At 40.6% G+C, this 17,893-nt stretch overlaps 1 protein-coding gene across 1 annotated transcript in view; it reads left to right on the top strand.

Moving 5' to 3' along the window:
• LOC147192035 (transmembrane protein 132C) overlaps window positions 1–17,893 on the top strand; it is a 96,580-nt gene that overhangs the window by 65,942 nt on the left and 12,745 nt on the right. The gene's annotated exons all lie outside the window — the stretch shown is intronic.

Raw genomic sequence — 17,893 nt, 5'->3', positions numbered from 1 at the left:
ATTGGCCGATAACTGACAATGGCTCTCAAAACATATTTTCACGTTTCCCTGAAATCATTTCAATTCCCTGTCACCGGTAAATGCAGTTCAAGTCTTGTTTAGCCAGTATGACGATGGTGCTTTATCCTCTCGTGGTCTTTTTGGATTTCATTACCCCATCGTGGCCATAGAGGCTCTTCAGACGCCAATCCAGCATTTTTTAGCCCAAAATGCTGATTGCTATCGCAAAAGTTTGTGGTCAGCAATTTTGTTCGAGGGTGTCTGTATTAAGTATCACTTGAGACTCGAGGGGGAAAAAAAATAAAAATCACTGGCCGTAAAAACGGCATTCGAAACCATCTTGACTCAAGAAAATGTATTGTTTTGCTCACTGAAATGAATAAACATTAATCATTTTATGCTATAACGCGTGATATTATTTGGGGAACTCTCTGCCCCGCAGCGGCGGCATTTAAAAAGAACCTGCCAACATAAAAATAAAGGAAACTGTGAAGGTCAGTGATGAAGAACAACAACGGAAAATCAAAGCCGGAATTACAATTAGTCGTTGCTTTTGAATCTCATTCTTGAATATTAAGTTAAAATAAAAATAGCACTTCTCTGTAACTCGACCAAATCAATATATATATATTTTTTCAGTCAATTGCCGCCTCTGCAAATACACATCCATGCTAATATTAAACCTTAATAAACTTCAAAAGTGGCTCAAAGTTTGAATGACTATTGAATTAATAGCCACCTGCTTTGTATTCAATATTCAGCGCGTCATGTAATGCGCAACGTATCTCGAGCCAGATCAAGAATAAGTAATCAAATTATTTATGTCTCTCCGGAGGGGGGGTTCCATTTGAAGCACATCTATCCAACAAGCAGCTTGCCGCTTGACCGCTTCTGTCTCCAGGCAAGTAATAAAGCAAGCTGATGCATTATGAAAGCAACACCTTGATCGTCAGACAAACAGCACCTGCTCGGTTGAGGAAGATGAAATAGGTCAGCCGGCGCCTCGGTTTCCCCGTTAGCAAACGGACGCAGTCGTCCTTAACATCGGATAATCTGTCTTGGTTTGAACTCAAACCGAGCGTCAAAACCCGTTGGGCTGTGTGCACACCATTTGGCAGAAACATTAACAATTTGTTTATTGTCTATTGCCTTTATTCTAAAAAGCAATATTCCCAAAACCCCATCGTAAAAAATAAAACAAAATAAAAAAGAAGAAAAAAAACATGTAAAGAAATAATTCTAAAAGTCTGACTGACCTTTCATTCCAAATAATCATTATTATTATTATCATCATCATCATCATCGCGTATTTAATAATTAATTAAATACGGTAAATAATTTATGCTTGCTCAGAGCAACAGTCCCGGTAATAAGGATATATGTAGGTGACAATTTAGCGAGGGAGACTGATCATTTTGGTTTGCCCCAGGTCACACCTCCTCCCACTGCCCCCTCGGTGCTTATTCAGATATGCTGAAATTGATTGCGCAATTATGCGAGTGAGCGCTTAGGCTGGAAGAATGTGCAGTGCTCAAATGTTTTCTTCCTTCTTACAATAAATCTGTGGACCAAGTCCCGACCGAGGTCGCATTGTGCTGTCTGACTGAAACCAACAAGTGAACAAACAGAAAGCTCATGCATGTTTATGGTTCCAAAGTCGGTAGCGTCAGCAAGTGAGCCGTCGCATTCAAAGAATCTCCCATCACGGGTTTCTTTTTGTGAGCAAGTTCGAGTCGAGATGAGTTGGAAAAAAAGACTGACGATCACTAAACAACAACAAGAAACGAGGATGAAATGTGGTTGTCCAAGTTAATGTTATGTGAATTACGACCCCATTTGTTATTTGGCAAAATTTTGTCTGTCCTATCCAATTAGCTGTTTCAATTAAAAATAAAAAGTGAATGAGTTCCAGTTGAGTGAGACTTCTGCTACGAAAAAGTTCTTTTTGGTTTAAGATGGCTTACCATAACTAGAACCAAGCATCACTTTGTGGCCAAATGTAAAGTCCTAGTCAGTTCATGCGCCTTTTGCTGCTGTCAGTCCTTGTTGTGACAGACGGAAGCCACATGCTAAATGAGCGAAACATCACAGATGACTTGCCATGACTACTGGTTCATCTTCCACCGGCGGTCATGCACCAAAATTATTTGCCAATCGCCAAAAGAAAGTCAACAGAATTAGGGAATGGGGATTTTGGGTGCCTGTGCAAAGTCTAATTTTAATGCGTAGGAGCTGCTGGACCAGCCAAACTATGAAAAGTAGTGTGATGTATACTCTGAAGAATACCCGTACCGTATTTTCCACACTAAAAGGCACAATGGATTATGAATTGCACCTTCAATAAATGGCCTATTTTGTAATTTGTTTCATATATTAGACGCACCGCATTATAAGACGCGATCTACAATGCATCCACTAGATGGAGCTACGCTGAAGGAAACACCAGCTGAACGATCATATGTCAGTAAAACTTATTTAATAACGCAGCGACACAGTTCACTTAACCAACAGCAAGTTATAACATTGACTCGTTAACATTGAACTCTCTTGCCACTGCTCTATTTCCGTGTTCAACTGCGTAACCGATCGCCTTAAGTTTGAACTCTGCGTTGTAAGCATGTCTCGAGCAAAGAGCCATTTTGGGGTTCACATATTACCGAAATGACCATACACAAGTCGTATTGGATTTTAACCCTATAATGCCATTTGTATCATATTTGATACATGCAATTTCATTATGTAACTCATTCTTTATATTACATGAAATCATCCGTATCATATTTGATACTGCAGGTTTAAAATATGATCTTTTCCAAACTTTCATTTTCAGATGTAATCTACATAGAGCGTATTAATGGAATACGACAAATATCTAAAAAAAAATGGTCATAAGGGTTAACCCTTGATGGATCAGGCATTAAAGGGTTAAGGTGCGCTGTGAGCTTTCAAGAAAATGGAAGGCTTTTAGGTGTGCCTTTTAGTGCGGAAAATACACTATATTTCCAGACGGTGTTTTAACAAAGAGTATAAAAAGAAAAGGTGAGTTTTTCAGTGAAGAACACAGGATATGTCCCACCCAAAAAAATTTGCAAAAATAATTCACAAGTAGCAAATTGCAGGGGAACACTGTATCCAAACTATAAACACTTCTTTGATCGAAATAATGAAGCCCACTGTCGCCAACTGTGATATTGTTTTCTTGATGTTACCTGAATTCGTTTTTTAGTCCAGTTTTTGAGGTTCAGCAGCAGGTTGAAGCTCACTTTAAAGCACTGGTGTCGTTAAGGCTTTGATTAGTGTGTCATCTCCCTCAGCAGATGGCTGAGGGAGATGACACACTAATCCGCTGCGGGTCTTTTGGTGAAACAGGGGAAATATTGCCGGGATAGGTCGGAAGCTTCTGTTGGTTAGCATACTCTGATGGAAGACAGGCGGAATTCCTTTCAAGATCTGTGCAGCAACCGTCTTTGGTGTGCTTACGCGGCAGTGGGAAGCAGTGACGGAACGCGCCCACGTGTCGCTTGCTAATTGGAATTATTCACTATTATTGTTTTTAATGAGTGGAATTCATGTATTGTGTTTGTTATCATATTTCTTTCTTTCTAATACTCGATAATTATAGAGATTCACATCTTACCAAATTAGAGTCGGTATTGTGTTTGCTGACGGAAGAGAAAAGACAATGACGTTGCTATGCAACTCGATGAAAGGCACATTTGAGGGTTGTCCTGTAACTACTGACATGTTTTTAGAAACCGCATTTTAATTTTGGAATGACTTTTGCGCCACTTATAAGCAATGATTGATTGCACCCCACGCTTACAGTCTAAAATGAGTCTTGTGTTTATATTCCAGCAACGGAAATAGAAATGGGATGACTCCCTCAGGTCGGCTAACGATTGCACCCAACTGACCAATAGGCAACGTTTTTATTTTTCTTCTCCTGTGTCTGAATTAATTGAAAAAAATAACAAAACAATCATATCAAAGATATAAAGCCTACAGTTTGGGATTAACCCTTTCAGGGACAGCGGTTACTACAGTGGACAGCTTATCAAGTTATCGAGTTGCAAGTTATCATTATTGGTGCATGAAAGATTCAGATCAATTCATATGCTTTAAAAACCCTTTTGATATACACGGGTACGAAACCCACAAAATAGCGGTCTGTGAATATTATCAAAAAAGTGCATGGGCCACATCATACTTTGACTACCATGTGACGTTGTGAACTATTTGTGAACTTTTTCTATCGTTGCTTCCTTTAAGCGCAGCTCTCTAAGTGATATTTGGATGACTTTCCATTTTCGCCTGCCACTTTTGCAGCTCCAAGCACCTTCAAATACATATTACATGAGCCTAAAGACGCAAGATTGCACTGCCACTATTCTTCTTACCTATCTAGCGCAACACCTTGAAGTGCAGCAACTAATGAATATGAAGAAGTACATTTTGGTCCATAAATCCTTCATAAAAATACCTGAGCTCTTTCTCGTTTTAAGTTGTAAGCGCGTTCATTTATCTCTTGTTACAAAGCCACATGTCTCAGGGTAAAGCCTATTTAAATATTTCCATTTTTGCTTTGCAAAACAGAAAAAAAAAAGGAAAAAACCCAATCTTCTAATGTGCCATAAAATCCTGTTAAGCAGTTATGCAAATGCAGTCAAAGCATTGATACACTACTTTTTGGTAACTTACATTTGCTTATGCCGTCAATCATAAAAGAGAAACAGGTATATATTAAAACTATACGAGAACAAAACAAGATACCGTATTTTCTGCTCTATAAGGCACACCTACAAGCATTCAATTTTCCCAAAAGCCGAGAATACGCCCTATAATCCGATGCGCCTTATATACGGTGTGACAGTATCTTTATATTCTCCATTGTTTCCCTGTTAGTGTTCCTATGCCATCGAGTGGTGATTATTAGCAGGAACCAATACTTTGTAAGCTCTGCTTAGCCATTATGCAAAGAAGATATACCAAGGGCATAGTTAACTACTGACTAAACAAAGGAAGAAGGAGACAAGCAGGGCTTCTCAGGATATTTAGCCCCTTGTGGATGTGAGCCCACGAGGTTTGTGTTGCTTTTAGTTGAATCAATTGTCTTCATAACTTTCGTTTTTCATTTGTTGTTTTGTAATGCCATTTGTATTGATGTTTCATGTCCGTGCTTGTGACAAGGGTGGACAGGATCAGAAATGAGGTCATCAGAGGGACAACTCGGACAGGAAAATTTTGAGAAAAAGTTAGAGAGGCCAGACTGAGATGGTTTGGACATGTACAGAGGAGGGACAGTGGATACATTGGTAGGAGAATGTTAGAGATGGAGCTACCAGGTAGGAGACAGAGAGGAAGGCCAAAGAGGAGATTCATGGATGCTGTGAGGGAAGACATGCAGGTAGTTGCAGTCAGAGTAGAGAAACAGAGAACAGGGAAAGATGGAAATTAATGACTTGCTGTGGCAACCCCTGAAAAGGGACAAGCCGAAAGGAGAAGAAGAAGAAGAAGTCCGCGTTTGTGACCAGTTGGCATGGCTTTCACCTAGTGGATGCATAGCACACCCGCAGCCACAATTGTAGCTTCTATTTTATGCGCCTTATAATGTGGTGCACCCTATATATGAAAAGTTTTAATTAGGCCATTCATCGAAGGTGCACCTTATAATCCGAACCACCGTAGAGTGCAAAAAATACGGTACAATATTGTCAAAATAACAAGATTTAGCCATTGTTTTTTATCCGATAACAAAACTATTCGTACGATTGAATGAGCCGATTTAAGACGCATGACAATTAAAACAAACAGGAAAAGACTGTCACAACCTGATTTGGAAAGTGAACCATCAAGTGTTACAACAGCCCAAAGTTCGTTCGTTGGTAACACGTATTGTGCAAAGATTGGTTCAATTCTCCAGTCCCATGTAGTTATCTCTCGTGCTTCATTTTGCTGTTCGGCATTGAAAACAATTTCAATCCGAAAATTTATTTTTGATTTCAAAGAATCGAACTGAATCAAACTGGTCCACTTCAAAATATACCGAGATGTATTTATATGTGCAGTATATGTGTCTTTTTTTTCTTTTTTTTTTAATCACGGCAGATATCCATAAATACATTTGAATAATTTTCTGTTAAAATTCTTCCCTGTCACCCAAGTGCAAAAAGAAGAATCTCCGAATTAGGCTCTTGCTCGGTTTGCTTTCAAGTTTTACAGTCGGCTACGTGCATATGTTTATGCAACAATCTAGGAGTATATTCTCATAATGAGTGACACAGTGAATCATCACGTACATGGTCACCCCATTTGATAGATATTTCTCATGGCATGGTAATAATAATGTAGCCTGAGGCTGTGTGTGTCGTGGAAACATTCTCATCACTCCTCCCCATTTCAATTCACTTCCTCCTGTCTTATCAAATGCAAGACAGTTACTTTTTGGCTTCTCTTGTCAACGTTTCGCCTTTGGAGGCATTTTTTTTTTCTTATTCCCATATGAATGTGTGACTACGTGCTGTACTGTCACCCTACATTGGATAATGGAATTATAAGCGACAAAAATGTTCTTCTTGTGTAATTTGAGCATCTGTGTTTATTCACTGCTGCCAGGCAAGGAGATGCAAACACGCATTGTTTAGGTTAGTGACTATGTGTCCATAAGGCAGCTTTATTTCATGCCCTAGAGTAATTAGGGACTGGGGTCATTGACAGAACAATGATGAGTGAAGATTGAACAAGAAAGAAGTTCAATACTCAATGCCCTTCGGTTGGCCGGCGAGGTCAGAGGGTCTCGTGCTGTTCTTTCTGATTGCGCCGAGCGTAAGTCAAATGGCCAGTGACTGCGTTACAATCAATGGCTACATCGAGCGGCGCCAATCGGCCTGCTTTTACAGCTCAAGTTAAATCAAAGGTCCCTTCGGTGCAATCAGGTGCAGATTGTGGAAACTCCTGCTGCACCTACCAGATGCATGAACATTAATTATTTTCGTGCTGCTCCCATGAATGCACCACAGCACAATATCTTACTGAACCTACAAGACAAATGTACCATATTTTTGTTGTTGTTTTTGCACCCCTTCCTGATGTATGCGTATATATTTACACTTCCCTCGTGATGAGTAAAGTCAGATATCAAGTCACACATCAAAATATGGATGAGACAAAAAAAAAAGGCAAAGCATGTCCTATTAAATTGATTATCCATCCATCCATTATCTCAGCCGCTTATCCCCACAAGACTACATTGATTATTCAAACTATATACATACACTTCAAATAATGACCCAAAACAACAAAGGAGTAACTCAGGGACAAGATGCATATGTCACACTCCAGACTTCAACCCTATAGAGTAGTGATTCTTTAAATACGGTCCACTGGTGGTATGCAGGCGCTCTCTGGTGCAGTGGCACCTCCGCCTCACAGTGCAGACGTCCAAAGTTCGATTCCAGGCTCTGGCCTTCTGGCGTGGAGTTTGCATGTTCTCCCTGTGCCTGCGTGGGTTTTCTCTGGGTACTCCGGTTTCCTCCCACATTCCAAAATGGGAGGTTGATAGGGCACCCCAAATTGTCCATAGGCGTGATTGTGAGCACGAATGGTTGTTTGTCGATGTGCGCCCTGCGATTAGCTGGTATCCGGTTTAGGGTGTAGCTCACCTATGGTCCAAAGACAGCTGGCATAATCTCCAGCATACCCGTGAACACATGAGGATAAGTGGACTGGAAAATTGAATAGCTTACAAGACTCGACTGTTCAGTGTTATTAGGCAAGTATTTTTTAACAAAAAATGTTTGAGAATCCGCCCACATTTTAACCTACGAAAGATGAAGAGCCCACTTATGAAAGAGGCTGCGTTGGAATCCTGAAAGGCACGACAAAAGAAGACTGACAAAGTTTGGTCATGTCAATGGCTCCGAGGCTTGATGCCGCAATTGCTCTTTCAGCAAAGTCAAATATTTTGAAACAAACCCCTAAGATGCTGACAAAACAAGTTGCCTTTTTTTCTCCATATTTTAAGATTGATAACTGGATTTTTGATCTGCGCGTTGAACAAAATGACTCTTTTCGTCAATCAGAGTCCTAAATGAAATTGTCAATGAATATTTTAATAAAACACCAATGACTGACTTCATTTTTGAAGTGAAAAAAAAATTCTATCAAGGATCAAAGCAGCCAAATGTTTCCTTTTCCTGCATGTCCTTGAAGTGATATGAGCTACCATTTTTTGAAACCACACATAAGGGAAGCCAAGCAATTACCCTTTCAGGTAGAATGATTTACCTGCGTGGACTGCTGTTGGTTAAAGTAGCATCCGTGTGTATATATACGTAGATTCTTTTAATGATACTGTATTCGAATACCTTTCATAATCCTTCATCTTGCAGTCAGCCATGGCATCTTATTTTCCGTTTATGGCGAGGACCACTTATGCATTCTGAATTGCTCTCCTCTGACTGCCTCGGTTCCATTTGAAAAGATTTCAATGTTCAGTCCATGCTTGCGACTACGTGAGGTTATCGCAATGTTGATCTTGTTCAATTTCATTTGTATGAATCCTGTTTGAATGTGCGTCATCATGCCGAAATACTCTTGAAATGCAACAAGAGACTTGTACCCAACCGGTCGTCTTGAATGGAAATCCAGACTGATACCCTGCCACTAATGAAATCAAATTAATCTAATCTCAGTTTAATGACTGATAGCATATCCGCCTCCTTGGAGATACTGTGAAATACTTTTTTTTTTGTTTCGCCCTCATGTGAGTCTCTCCCTGAACAGCTCACGACATCAATTCGATATTTACTGCGGGTTCTATCACATCGTGGGCTGACATTTTATCAGTCAACTGATACATGCGCATGTGTGAAGTAAAACATCTCTGATTGAACTCTTTGGGACTGCCATTTGGCACGTTGTATAATTCAGGGAAATGTGAAGTCAGGAAGTCAATTTCTGTCTTTATCTTTTACATCTGCCAGTTAATCTCTGCTAATCTCGTGCGGTCACATTTATAAAGCAGTCTTGCGATGCCCAATATTGACTGAAGCAGAAACCCACAATCAGATTGAGGGAAGCAGTGTTGACAAAAGCGAACTCGCTTTATACTTGCGCAGCAGCGATTTTAAAAGCAGATTGTCTCATTTCTTGGTGTATTTATTCTGGAACCTGCCATTTTTAAAGTCAAATCAAAGCCTATCAAAGCTGCTCGGTGCCTCCTCACTTGCCCTTTATCAGCAGCCAAAGCTAGCGCTGGTGGGGACTTGCCCACAGACAAAGTGGAGATTGGCCAGGGAGTCTGGTCTCGTTTGATAAGGCAGGTTTATTGCCCCCCGGAACCTTTGACGTAGATCCTCGGATCCACTTCATCTTGCGATGAATCAGCCCCCGGAATCGCAGGCTCACAGTTCACGTTTCAGAGCTTGCTTTGGCATCAACTTTGTACATTGACAAGTTGTCACGGATTTATTTTTTTTTTGCACATGGACAGCCACTTTCAATTCCCTTACATCTTGTGAGGTGTTGAATTTAGACATCCGATTTGAAGTTGGACTTAATAAATTTTGACAGAACAAGACAACGAGGCTCAGGTCATTTGCATTCAGAAATGGAGACAAAGGGGTTTAAGAATAAGAATAAGAAAACCTGTATTTGTCTCACAATGGAGAAATTCCCAATCTACGGCAGTAAAATTGGAGGGAAGAAAGTAGAAAAAGAAAACATGAAGGATTTGCATGCACAAAATAAGTAGGAGCTCATTCACAAGTGACAAGGCGATAATAGCAATCCAGTTGGCTGCTAGCTAGCGGCTAGCTGGGGAAGCTAATGTAGCATTCCATATCTTCAATTAGCCACATGGATAACATCACGTGCTGTCTGATATGAATAGCACACTTTAAAATAGGTTGATGTCCAACATCAAATCTGAGTTTTAAGTGAAGGCAGAGTCGAGTTGAGATACCCCTGTAATGACAAATAAGTGTGCGTCTCTCCCTTCTCCCTATGCCCAGTGAAGATGTCAGGTTACTATTTCTCTGGCAGATGAATGAGGTCATGGACAAGTCAAGATTCGGGTCAGAAAAGGGTCGCGATTGGTTCAGCATTCTTATTAACCCTGTCTTGATACACAGGTTAAATATACAGAGAGCAGGTTCATATCGAGTTATGTTGGGGCTTACGCCGGCATGCGGCTGTGTCGCTTGCTTTTGCAGCCAAACGCTTGACAGAATGAGGGGATCTTGAGCTCCGGTGCTCTTCAGACCACCATTGCAAAGAAAGAACAGGACTGTAAATATGAGCAGTCATCGTCCATCGACATCTTCAAGGTACTGTATACAGCAAGGGTGAGATAGGCCCGATGTCTATTCAAACATTCCAAGGCAGGATTTTATTCAAGGAACAACTGCTGAAGCCCTTTCAAGAGTCAAAAGAGATGCACAGGCGCACTGTTATGGATACTATGGAATATGTAATATAATTCTACAAGACAAGATGATGGATTTTTTTAAAGTAGCAAAGTGGGGCCTGACAGCGTTGCGCCATCATGGGATTAATAGCAGCAGGCAGCAACTGTTGGGCAAACACAGTGAGCACATGGTAATCTAATCCTTTGTCATCTATATGTATAAAAAAAGTGACATTTGTGGTGAGGAGTTAACGCTCCAAGGGCGGTAGAGGGGGATTAGCCAGTTACAACACTTAATCTTATTGTCCGGGATAAGAGGATGAGCGCCTCTCGAGAATTTTACGTACACTCAGACGGCTCCCAGAAATCAATGAAGGGGAATAAGCGCCGTTTATACAGTGATTGATTGTGTTGTAGGCTATTGTAATCCCTTTCCTTAGCCTACTCGTAGTGACCAGGTTTTAAAAACCCGTTGGTGGCTCAGGGCGGCTCAAAATACTTTTTGTTCAAATGTTTTGGGGTTTTTTTCCCCCTTGTTGAATGACAAGGGGATGAAGGGTATGCACTGCGGCACACAGAGTAGCAAACAAATACAGTTCTGTTTTTTTGTTGTTGTATGTCCCGCACTTTCTCATCAGAAGTGAACAAGCACTGAGAGATGTTTTACTTGCGTCGCTCAAGTGACCTTCTATAGTTGAGGGGTTTTTAATGTTTTCAGCAGGTTTTCATTTTCAGGCTTCTGGCAATCCAATAATAGACACAATATTTTGCTGTGAAAGCTATCAGCCCGCAGACATTCTCTGGAAGTATTTAGTCAAACCCACTTCTTTGGCAGTGCAACCACTTGCTCTTTTCATAATCACCTGAAAAATAAAAAGAAATGTAATCAGCATCCAGTCGCGGTGCCTTTGCCGCTGATATCCTGCTCCTCCGCTCAATGATGAAGAATTTTCTTGCAAAGAGCTCTTTATTTTGTCAAAACGGTTCTAGGTCGGTAGTCGTTAAAAATATTGACTCTACTCTTGGACTTTTTGTTGATGCTTGTTGCTTTGTTAGCAAGTAATTGGTCATGACTGCTTTTGTTGCTTATTGTTGGCTTGTCTTCTTTTACGCCTCTCTTCCAGTGTCGTTAGTGACACTTTATTCATGGGCAAAATCATTTAGTATAACTGACTATTTTTCATACTCGGGAGGCCAAGTGGGCCAAGGGCCTGAGAATATCCCGCCCACTCCAACTCACCTACAGAGATCTAAACCAGGCAGGATATGGCTCTCGAGGAACCGGAGTTCCCTACCCATGCCCTAAAACTTTTATCAGACAATGGCTGTTCACGCACTGGTCATCGCTGAAAGGACAAAAGAGCATACCTGGTACGGCTTGCGCGTGATTGGCTGCTTGTGCACAATGGTGCAAAGCGATTGCTCCACGGAGCCACATCTGTGTCACGCAGGCCCAAATTTATTCATTTCACACACCGTTTCAGATGGGTCTTGTAAAAATACGGTATCAACGGAAAAAGGGAAACGAGAAGGCTGGATGCATTAGGGAAAGAAGAGACGGTTGGTCAAAAAGAGGAAAGTGAGAAGGAGACAAATGGGAAAGGAATCCTCGAGCTCTGCTCATCATTATATTCTCATTTGTGGCTTCCCCTGCTCATGATCCTTCATAATGATCATTTCCTTACTGCTTCTCTCCATCATTCCCGTCTTCCTCTTCCTCTTTTTTTCTTACTTAAAGGGGAAATCAAGCCCCAAAATTTCTTCACAAGAATATGACTTCTGCAGCCCCACTCATCTAAACACGCCACTCTGATTAAAATTGCGTTTGTAGAATATGAGTTCCACAGCAAAATCCTGCAGCAGGAGGCGGCAATTTTGCCACTTGCTGTCGACTGAAAATGACATCACAGTCAGGTTACAACCCAACATGACTCAGCTTCAGAAAAGAGGTGAGCCGGTTGAAATAAAAGTAAAAGACAACATGAGCAATGAGGAGAGGAAAAAACGTAGTGCCAGACAAAGCTCCTGTCGACGAACACAGTATACCGTATTTTCCACACTAAAAGGCGCACTGGATTATGAGGCGCATCTTCAATGAATGGCCTATTTTATAATTTGTTTCATACATTGGGCGCACCGTATTATGAGACACAATCTACAATGCATCCACTAGATGGAGCTACGCTCAAGGAAATACCAACAGAACGATCAGATGTCAGTAAAACCTATTTAATAAAGCAGCGACACAGTTCACTTAACCAACAGCAAGTTATAACATTGACTCGTTAACGTTGAACTCTCTTGCCGCTGCTCTATTTGCGTGTTCAACTGTGTAACCGAAGTTTGAACTCTGCGTTGTAAGCATGTCTCTAGCAAGGAGCCAAATATTACCGTAATGACCATACACAATGGTGCATCGGATTTTAAGGCGCGCTGTGAGCTTTTAAGAAAATGGAAGGCTTTTAGGTGTGCCTTTTAGTGCAGAAAATACGTTAGGTTTTTTTTGGGGGGGGGGGGACTCAGCAAAGAGGCACACATGACACAACAAACATCCACTCGACTACTTGCACATGTCCAAATTGAAGTACTTGTGCATCCCTGATCCCATCCATGTTACCCAGGCAGACCTCCTTTAAAAGCAAACTAATCCACACGTTGATGGGGACCCGGCTGATGTCCATTGCTTTGATGGATCCTCAGGGAAATCTCCAACATTCATCTTTCGGTTATTCTCTTCCATTTGCTGGTTGACATGCTTTCAATTTAACTCCTTCGTGATCTGTCCGTCATATGTCAATAATTATGTTTTGTAGTGGCATGAAACAGGTAGAATCTGTGGAAGATGGAAATCCTTCTCCACCCGTCAATAAATGCAAAAGCAGGACTTTGTGAGCCGTCTGCGATTATTAGACACAAACAGATGGCCTACAAGGTCATCTATAAATCTCTTATTAAAACGCCTTGACTGTACTCTTTGGTTTGAAATCAACCAAGGCCATATAATAGCAGTGATTTTCACATTTCTAATAGGATTTCAGATCAGAATCATGAGCGGTAGGAGACAGATATTAGACCTAATGTGCTCAAACTCATTAGATAGGAACCGAGATTCCCATGAGTCATATACACACACACGCACACACACACACCATTACATGATAATGACCCCCTTCTCCACCATGATCTAATTTCATACTCACAAAGTGAGGTCAGTGACTGTTGAACTCCACGATTAACGCGCAGCGGCTTTCCCTGTCTGCCGCGTGACAAGAAGGCAGTGACAAAGAGACAAATCTACATTGGACCGATGCCCTGATGGAGCAGTGGGCATCACCTGTGACCTGACCTACCATGTTGACTTTGTCACGAGGGCACAGCCATTGAGAGAGAGAGGCTTTTGAACATTATCTCCTGCAAAGTTAATGAGTAAATAGCTATGATTAGATTTTTATTGGAAATCTGATCATCTGAGTAATTAACTGGTTGAGGCAAAGCAAATGAAATCAAATTCATGTTGAAAATTTTGAACATGCCAACCACATATTCAAAAGGATATACGGAAGATATGGCGCTATAGCCCCATCAGACATATGTATAGCGCCAGTTAAGCACCTCCAGTATTTTACTTTACATTTAAAAAAAATATATATATACAGTGTATATATATATATATATATATATATATATATATATATATACTGTATGTATATATATACAGTATATATGAAGAATTTCCCCTTATATGTATCTGTCAAGCCACCGTTGCACCCGGGAGAGAAAAAAAAATTCCTTGAGCCACGTCTGTACCAAGTTGCACTTCATCAAACAGTCACACCTCCATTGTTCCAAACATAACTTCCAAGGCGGAGGTAATACATTACTCAATGGCTGAAGTCAACGGCGCCAGAAGCAAAGTTTGAGAAAAATCTTCCCTTCTTTGAAGGACTCGGCCATGTCACAGCTGGGCACAATCAAGTACGAGTAATTAAAACAGCTGCAATTGCAAATGACCCATAAAGTCACATAAAGACGTGCTCAGAAAGCAAGCGAGAACAGTGAACAAAACAAGAATATGCACGGAAGGCACTAAAGCCCGAATTGACACTGTTATTGTGTAGATACTGTCTAATTAGCTTTGTCGATTCAAGATGCTCAGTTAGACAGTTGTTTATTCACATCCACAAATCAAACTACTACTGTTAGGTGCTTGAATGTCACCAAAATAAAGGTATTCTTGAACATTAAGCCAACACAGCGCGCAGGTTTTATGGTTTTATTTGCTGGGGCCTCTGAGATTAATGTACTGTGGAAGTGATGTGTATTGACTTGTGCTCCTGAAAATGGTGCCCCCCGTCCCTCCTTCTGCCTCTCCAATGGATAATCAAAAGTCAAGATTAATGTATGGTTTGGAAGTTAAAAAATAAAACAAAACAAAAAAAAAGTTCAAATTATTCTTTGAACAATAATTCAGTGGAAGTACAACTGGCTTGACAGATTTGTTCAATGTAAGCATCAGTTATGGTGCAAAGGGGGCTGTCAGGTTTGAAATGAAGCAGCTGTTCGCTTGGTTACATAATTCATGATGTCTACGTGCGGTTTTATATAATGAAACATGTGCACTTCCTTGAAACACATTCTCAAACAGATGTTCTTTTCCACACTTGATGTTTCGCTCTCTGACCTCCGTTTTGCTTGGACGCATTTTATGGCTTGTAATCGGCCTGTCCATCACAAAGTAACTCATTATCCTGTCATATTGACTTTACGGCAGTTATTTATATCGTTGAATAATCCCTTCATTAACAATAATACATCATGACACACAGGGAAATGAAAAAGCAAAAAGGAAAATAAATAGTTGGCCCAGATTGTGCATTGGGGATAATAAATAAAAATTCATAATACCGTTTCTTCATGCGAAGAGATCTGGAACGGAATTGGTTAATTGCTGTATTCTAATCGAAAACTCAACTGGGCTCTGTGTGGCCGGATGATTCTTCGCGAGTTTGGAACTGGACCAAATTCCCGGTCAGAAAAATCAATGGATGAGTGAAATGGTAAATGACAAGATTTGCATGAATAAACTTTTAATTGTCTTTTTCAGGAAGTCTAAGACAGTAAATGTCCAAAAGCAATTAAATGACAACTCCTGCTGCTTGTTCTCACAAAACAGCGGCTCCACATCACCTCCAGCCATTGTTTTGTTAGTTTTGTAAAAAACAAAAAAACAACACAAACAACAGAATCAGCATCAGCAATTTAAATGACTTGAGTGGACCTTAGAATGCATTCTCAGAGCAATGAAATCATCAGAAATGAATGCGATTAAACACAATTTGTTGTCAGCAGAAAACATAAATATCAACATTTGATGATTTTTTTTTTTTGTCCAACGTAACATTTGCTGTTTTTTTTAATGAAAAGGGTGGAACCATAACTTCATTTGTCATGTCCAAAAATTACTGTATTTTCCGCACTATAAGGCGCTTCGGAATATAAGGAGCACCTTCAATGAATGGCCTATTTTAAAACTGCTTTCATATATAGGTCGCACCGTATCATAAGGCACATAGACTAGAAGCTACAATGATGGCTGCAGTTGCATTATGCATACACTAGATAGAGCTACGCTAAAGGAAATACAATGCAATACAATACAGCTTTCATGATATTGAGCTTTCACAACCGCTGCAGCTGCGCTTTACAAAACGTTTAAAATACTCCATCCAAGAAATCAGAATATTGATCGGTATATAAGGCGCATTGGATTATAAGGCGCACGGACGGCTTTTGAGAAAATTGAATACTTTTAGGGGCACCTTATAGTGTGGTAAATACTTTTTTTTTTAATTCAGCATTAGAGTGCTTCACCTGAATCCGACCACAGCACATAAACCAAGCAAAACATCGACATCAAAATGAATCGCCACAACACTGGCTAAACTGAGGCACATGGAACCATCCCATCTGGTCAACACAAAGTTGAAAAGTGTCCACTTAAAGAATCTTCTGTGATTGAGTCCAAACAAGCAAACCTTGCCCCCCCCCCCCCCCCCTAACTGACTGACATGTCGAGTCTTTCCTGTGGACTTTATTCCTGCCTTTTGATGTATCACATTGCCAGGCTCACAAAATCATTGCCGCATGAAAGGAAAAAAAAACTCAGGTCTTTGTGAAAGGCAGCAGACTTTTCTTTTCACTACCTTCCTCACAGAGCCTGCAGATATCCACTAAGGTCTTAGGAGGGACAAAAACGTTTCAATGTGTTTAACAAGCCTGTTGTGTTTGTCTGCCACACTTTCATCCTCCTCTGCTGTGTATGTCCTACTGGGCCACTCTTTATTTATTTTTGCCATGACAGTTTGAAATGTATCATACAGTAATTGAATGTGAGTCTTTACCTTTTTTGAAAGGCTTCTTTTACCTTGTTTGTGCGATGTCACCGAACTATCAGCCCAAACAAAAAAAAAAACAAAGCAGGATTTTTGCACCTCATGAAAGCAGCTATAAGCAAAACATGTTTGCTTCCATGTCAGCTGCTGTGAACCTATTGAATTCCATGGGATAATTGTGCCATGGTCATGTTTGCGATGGGACACAGAGGAAGCGGCCTGACCCTCTCAAACCTGTGTACTGCACTTACTGTATTTGTCATCCAAAACGCAATCAGGGATAAAGACATGGGGCCAGAGATTGGGAGTACCGCCATCTATTGAGAGCAACATGACACTGCAGGTGGCTTGAAGATGGAAAAGACGAGAGTGATCTGCCCTTCATCCGAGTCACAAGAATGGACACGCAGTCTGCTTGAACTAAAACCCACACTAAAACTTAAATTTCCATGTTTGAACTGAACATAGCATGAAAACATCTATGAGCTGGGTGGAATAAGAACGTGAACCCATAGGTTGATGACTTCGCTGCAAGCTAATCAGAGTCAAGGGTCAGCCAAACAAGGTGTTCAATCAATTTGACAAGCTTGGAAGTTTTTGTTTAAGCTGCCCTCTTGATAAAAACACATGGCAGATTTGAGTTTTCTTGCATGGAAGAGCTTACTATGAAGTATGGTGGAGGGATAGTTTTGGTTTTATAGATTTTGGACTGCTTGGTTACTTCAGGGCCTGGACACATTGCTATCATTGACATAAAAAATAATTTACAAGTTTATCAAGACATTCTCCAGGAGAAATTATGTCTGCCAGTTGATATACAAACCTTTTTTTTTTTTTTACTGGCAAACTCTCCATGGGAAGCTCCAAACTACTACCCCACCCCCGCCCCACGCCTCCCTAAACAACACAAAACATGAAGTCATCGATGAATCGACTTCGATTTTCACCACATTCCAGTCAGTAACCCCCAATTCAATTACTGTGGATGACATGAAGTCAGTTATACTCACGTCATAAAAAATTGTGGCTGTATAAATATGTCACAGTCAACAACCTGCTATTAAGCTAACTTGAGGGTTTTTCTACTGTCATACTA

The sequence above is a fragment of the Hippocampus guttulatus genome, chromosome 17 (genome assembly GCF_054856545.1).
Source record: "Hippocampus guttulatus isolate MCC_2025c chromosome 17, RoL_Hgut_1.0, whole genome shotgun sequence".
Classification (NCBI taxonomy): Eukaryota; Metazoa; Chordata; class Actinopteri; order Syngnathiformes; family Syngnathidae; genus Hippocampus; species Hippocampus guttulatus.
The sequence above is the reverse complement of the archived record's forward strand: the minus strand, read 5'-3'. Positions and strand labels throughout refer to the sequence as shown.